Source organism: Amblyomma maculatum, chromosome 3, assembly GCF_055883805.1.
Source record: "Amblyomma maculatum isolate TAMU_Amacu chromosome 3, ASM5588380v1, whole genome shotgun sequence".
NCBI classification, from domain to species: domain Eukaryota; kingdom Metazoa; phylum Arthropoda; class Arachnida; order Ixodida; family Ixodidae; genus Amblyomma; species Amblyomma maculatum.
In genome coordinates this window covers 73,943,218-73,949,640 of record NC_139346.1, presented here as the reverse complement: position 1 = coordinate 73,949,640, position 6,423 = coordinate 73,943,218, and the positions used below count along the sequence as shown (strand labels likewise).

The following is a 6,423-nucleotide window of genomic DNA, read 5'->3' as shown; positions in this document are numbered from 1 at the left end:
CTTAGGACATGTCGTAAACTTAACAGGAGTATGCGCCGGCCCGACCCGGAAAAGGTCAGGGCCATATTTCAGCCCGACCCACCATGTGATGTGTCAGAAGTCTGGCAATCACATAAGCTTGCGAACATTTCCCCAAATACCTGCTGGGATCAACCTTTCACGTTGCAACGGACCACAAGCCGTTAATGCCGCTGATGACGACTAAATGACTTGACGAGCTGAGTCCTCGCCTTCAACGTTTCAGGATGCGCCTTTTGGAGTACGACTACACCATGTCTCACACTCCAGGCAAAAAGCTGTATACAGCTGACCTTCGGTCTCGGAAGCCATCTGGGAAACCAGCAGACAAAGGAAGAGCTCTCGAGAGTGCAGTGCTTGAGTTTGAAGAATTAGCATTTTAACAGCTCCCTGCTTCAAACCAAATGCTGGAGAGAATCAGGGCAAGCATGCAGTCAGACGAAACACTTTCCAGGGTGGCTACCTTCTGCACTACATCATGGCCAACTGTGCATGGGCTGTCACCTGACCTGAAATGGTACGTCGAGGGGGCTAGTGAGATTTCGCTCGTAAATCGTCTGCTATTCGAAGGCGACAGAATAATCATCCCGCCAGACATCAGAGTAGAGGTTCTGGAAAAACTCCGTGTAGACGCGCGAACAGTGCCGTGTTCAAGAAGCGTTGTCCTTAGTGGTCTAATGTTTGTCAATGGATAGTGAGCCAGATGTTGAAGGTATAGCGAATAAATATGGCTACGTAGAAAGTCGCGAAGAGGAGTACACGTCAGCAGATCAACTCGTGCAGAGACTGGAAGAGGCATGGCTGAACGAGTCTTTTTCTCCCGAGTTGTTACTTTATCAAAATTATATCGTCGAATGCGTTTTGGACCAGTTGAGGTACATGAAAGAAAATCTGCAAAGAATCGGCAATAACGGCTTCCGAGCTACAATACACAAGATGGAATTTGAGCGGATTCAGTACGTTCTCACTAGCTACCTGAAGATGCGACTTGGGAAGATTGAAAAGCATGGCGCTTTCGTCCTGGAACAAGAGGAAAGAGGCGAAATCGACGCAGATGATCTGCTATCGTTGGAAGAAAGAAGGTTTGCGCGAGCGTATGTCGCGAGCATTGAGGACTACCTTCATGATGTGGCCTTGGTTCCTATGCCTTTCAACCAACAAGGTTTCAATATGGCATCTGTAGATGTAGGCCCCAACTTGGATGAGTATGTCTTACTCAAGGCGAAAATGCAAACACTTGGTGTTTTGGTAGATGAATAAACATCACAGAGCAGAGATGGTGAAGTCATTGACCTTGATGAAGGATCTCAGCATATAATCCGGTATCGTGTCATTGCCCCGCTTGTTAAAGACGGATCAGTTGTCTTATTCTGACAAGCAGCCCTTCTGTTGCAACTTGGTCACAACGAGGTGCCAAGCGAGGGCAAGAGAATGCATATGGTGGCCAGGCATAGGCAAGCACATTGAAGACTATGTGGAAAAGTGTCCAAGTTGCAGAGAGCGCAGAAAGCCACAAACAGAACCCCTGCTTCTAACCCAATTGCCAGCACATGCTTGGGACACAGCCGGCATAGATCTCTTCACGCTGGAGGGGAAAGAGTATGTTGTAGTAGGAGACTACTACTTCCAATTTTTCGAGCTAGAACAGCTGCCGAGGACAGCTACAAAAAACATAGCCCTAGTCTTGGAGCCAATGTTTGCACGGTACGTTGTTCCAAGGACAATACGCACAGACAACGGGCGTCAGTTCACTTCTACAGAGTTCAAAGAACCAGTGAATCACTGGAGAGCCTCACACACAACCTCAAGCCCTTACTACCCGCAGAGCTACGGTATGGCTGAGAGGGCTGTGCAGACAGCAAAGCGGCTTTTAAGGAAGTCTTCCAACATACACGAAGCACTCCTTTCCTACAGGGCTACACCCAGAGTGGGAGGGTTTTCACCAGGAGAACTCTTAATGGGTCGTCATCTGAACACCACAGTACCAACCACTTCGAAGCTGCTAGCCCCGAAGTGGGACGACAGCGAATGCAGACAAAATAATGAAGCCTACAGAGCTCGTGCAAAATGATCATACGACACACGGCACAAGGTACGGAGCCGAGAGCGCTTACCACCAGGCAACGCGGTGCGCATCCTCGCTGGAGCTGCGTCACACGGCGTGGTAACACAGCCAACATCAGAACCAAGGTCCTACGTTGTAAAAACCGACAGAAGATAAGCAAGACGTTCAGCAAGACACCTGCAACCGTTGCAGGAGCACCACAAGGAAGGGACGTGTTTGTAAGCCACCAGAACGCTTGGACCTGTGAGATCAAACCTTTCAAGAAAGGGGGGTGTTTTTTTTTGGCGCCACTGACTACAGCACCCCAACCAGCAAGCTAACCAGGCGAACCGCCGGGAGACCCCCCCGGCGGACCGCCGGGGGGGGGGGGGGGGGGGGACCGCGCCAAGCAGAGCGAAAACGGGCGCCATTCCCTGATGTATAAATAAACAGTTTTGCTTGCTATACAGCTACGTCTGCCCCAAATCTATATAGGGGCGCCTGATATACCGTGTGCAGCAGCAAATCTTACGACTGCGCATCCCTCCACTCTGGGCCCCGCACTGATCTGAAAACTATCCTCTACCCTTCACAGTAATATTTATTTAGCAAAGCACTTCATATGAATGACGCCTTGTATGGTGCAAGTCCGTGATTGCGATTTAATGTTTCAATGCTTACATCAATAAAAGTGGTAAATGCAGAAACAGAAGGATAAAGTAAGGCATTCAGCGGATGCATAAGAATGTATGTGACCTTCTTGAGGACCATTGCAATAAATGCGAGAAATTGAGTTGCGGTGAGACCATAAAACGAAGTGCTATTGTAAGTAGCAGCGTTTATTACATGATTCAGAGTTAAAGAACTGATATTAAGAGAAACTTCAGAAGAAAGGGAACTAAGCCTGCTTCATTTTCGGAATCGAGTTCTTGCGCCCTAACATGTCATTTATTCTAATATTTAAATTGAATGAGCCTTTCTGGAATTAGGCAATAGCTGAGTGCCAGTCAGTGCTTTTAGTCTGGAGGCTATATTCGTCAGGGCTCGCTTTATTATGTTACTGCTTCTCGACAACGTCATTTAGTTCTGCAGAATTTTATGATCCTTGTTACTGTTCCTGTTTGACGCTTCTTGTTGGGTTTTTTGCTCTTAAATGTAATATATTTTCTTCCCAAGTTTGCTAGGACAAGTTCAACTTGTTTTGTATTGCTCTTGCGTATTGACATTTTCTCATTTTATTAAACATTTTGTCGTTTCTTTTGTCATTCAACTGGCTAAAACTGTAGTCCCCTTAGTTGCTGCTTCCGACGTGAAGTGTATTCTTTTTCTTTATTCTTCTGCGAAATTAATGAGTAGTGTGTGTGCGAAGTTGGCGGTCGGATGCCCGTATTCAATGAAACACTCAGCAAGTAGTCCAGTGCTCTTCCTGTCATCTATATGTCTGCAGTATCTCTGCGTTATCTTCGGGCTGCTAACTTTGCACACTATGTACAGGCCTTAGGCAGAGGCTCTACTAGAGTCTGATGGAGAGTGACGGCACTTGCATGGTCATTCAGATGAATTCCACTAAATCCTAGACAACAACGACTTATATATTTCTGCATGGTCAATATTCTTGGCTAAAGCGGCGGGATGTAACCGCTCATCCAGCGGCAGCAGGGAGAAATACGGCACGCGTAGGCGCAACAAGAAGGAATACTCAAGAGAAAAGCGCAAAGAAAAAACAAAGATTTTGAAGGGGGAAATATTTACGTCACGCAGCAGATGCACATATGCGGCGTGAAGTTGACTGATCGCCCCCAAAGCTTTGTGTCAATACATTTAGGTATATACTGTTGGCGAATCAAGGGCCCGGCCAGTGTCACTTGTCACAACATTGATCTCCAGTAAATTGATCAGGGCACACAAAACAGCAGGTGGCGTTAAGAAAAAGCAGCTCCTGAGTTCCCGGTTGGGGGTAAATTGGTGCAGTCGCTGCGCATGTTGTCTGCCGATAGCGGCACTTAATGCAATAATGTCGTCATTCCGGAGCGTGTTGTGGGCGATGGCATGTCAGTGGTTATTATTTGGTGCCATGTTTCATTGTGGTCAAGAAATGCGTTGGTGTGGTGGCCCACTAAGTGAGTATTGGTTACATTTATAGCTTTTTTAGGCAAATGGTGTGCGACGATTTCTCCGCAAGGAATTTAATCTTCGCCCATTTCATTGAATTGCGTAAATGACTAGTGATGTAGTGCAGAGTTTACTAGAATTTTGCAGGAGCAACGTTTGTCACTACGATAGCTCCTACTGGACTTTTCCACACACTAAAAACATTATTTCTTGGCGCAACTGCAAGGTTGGGCCAAAAATATAAGGAAACTGGGGTAAGGTAGCTATAGCTAGGACCAAGGTGTCCGAAGCGACAAACCTTAATCTGCTGGTAATAATTGCGCACTTTTTGGCCGTCATGACGCTTAAAACAGTTACACTTTGCAAAGGATTTTTCAGCTGCATAACTGTACAGTGATGACAATATGACCCTCACAGAGAAATGGAGCTGTGTCGCATACTTGCAAATGGCTCGATATAATTGATCTGTCAGGAAGTTAGAACACAGCGAGATCCGCTTCAATGAACCGTTACGACTGACGACCAGAGCTCACGCGCTAAGTCCCGGCATGATATAGATATATATTTTAATGGCAACGGGAGATGTCTGCCTGGTGGAAAGCCTAGCATGCTACTCCTGATGAGGGTTGAGGGATGAGGGTGACAGAGTGTGGGAGGGGAAGTGGAAATAAATGAGAAAAAAAAGAGAATCGGTGTCGCACACTTTCAGACGCACATAATCACACACAGATGAGATTTAAAGGGTATTGATCAACCCTGTGTCCTTAAGAAAAGTACACTTTCACACGCACATAATCACACACCGATGAGGTTTAAAGGGTATTAATCAACCCTGTGTCCTTCAGAAAAGTTAGTAAGGCCTTGGTAGATCGCGCAGCAGACGATCCGTCGCACCAAGGACCCAGGACATGTTCAAGGCGCAAGGTTGTGTCTTTAGGTAAGCTTAAATTATTGCGCAGTGTCCTGCGATGTGCAGTAAACCGTTCACAGGAGGTCACCAAATGTTCAAAATTTTCACACACATCACATGTAGAGCACAGAGGCCTGCTCGCTATGCCTATTTTATATAGGAAGTAGTTTGTGTATGACACATTCAAGCAGATTCGGTGTAGACAGTTTCGATGCCACCTGCTCAGATTGTGAGGAATTCGAAAGACGCAAGTGGGATCTATTCGCTGTAGAGGTCGATATTGATGGTTCGGGTCACACCACAGGGAGCGTTGCAATCGCCATGATTCAGTTGCTACAAGTCTTGCTGCATCTCTTCGTGAGAATGGTACTGAAATTGTCCTTGTGGAATCTTTTAGTTCTTTTGCAGCGGTGTCGGCGAAGTCGTTGCCCGCGATGCCGCAGTGAGCAGGTAACCACTGTAGCACAATGCTGTGACTCAGGTCATAGGCCTCTGTGTGTAGCTTATTTATGTCAATGACGAGCTCTTCCTGAATTCTTGATGATTTAAGCAATTGTAGTGCAGCGCGACAATCGCTGAAGATAACCCATGCTGCAGGGTGTTGTTGTAGAATATATATAATTGCTTCTCTCAGAGCTCTTAACTCAGTAGCCAAAGCTGAAATGCGATGACTGAGTGTTGCGGAGATTGTGGTGTGCATTGATGGTATCCACACGCCGATGGATGAAGAAATAGCTGTGACAGAGCCATCAGTATAGATGTGGCAATGATGACTGTAGCGTGCACAGATGTGCTCAAGGGCGAAGTATTTAAGTGCGGGTCCTGGAGTGTTGGCTTTTTTTTTTGATGCCAGGTATAGTTGTCCAAAATTGACATGAAGCAAACCTCCGTGGTGGGAAAGATGACGGTAGTGCGCGTTGATATTGCGCAGGCAGTAGATGGAAGAGTGATGTCATACTTTCCTCTGAAAACGGGTGGGTAGGTTCACATGCAAAGCGCAGCTGGGCGCGAAGCAGCTCCTGCGGTATCAGCACGGTTACAGATAGACGTCTGCTCTCCGACAGAGTGCCCACTGTGGAAGTGTTCTTTGGAAGACCAAGGCACACTCTCAAAGCTTTGGCCTGCATGGCTTCAAGTAGTTTAATGCTTGACTGCGAGAGGCCTTGAAGAACAGGGAGGCTATAACGCAGGAGACCTTCACAAAGTGCTCCATAAAGCCGTAATAAGGAATCGGTAGAGCAGCCTCTTCTGGTCGTTGAGAGCATACGGAATATAGATACGTATGAGGAGAGTTTGGTCTTAAGTTGTTGAACGTGTGGTGACCATCAAAGAGACCTAT

At 46.7% G+C, this 6,423-nt stretch overlaps 1 pseudogene; it reads left to right on the top strand.

Annotated features, from left to right (window-relative positions):
* The first annotated feature begins 693 nt into the window (after positions 1 to 693).
* Positions 694 to 1,417, top strand: LOC146194979 (DNA replication complex GINS protein SLD5 pseudogene; annotated as a pseudogene).
* Positions 1,418 to 6,423: the final 5,006 nt, after the last annotated feature.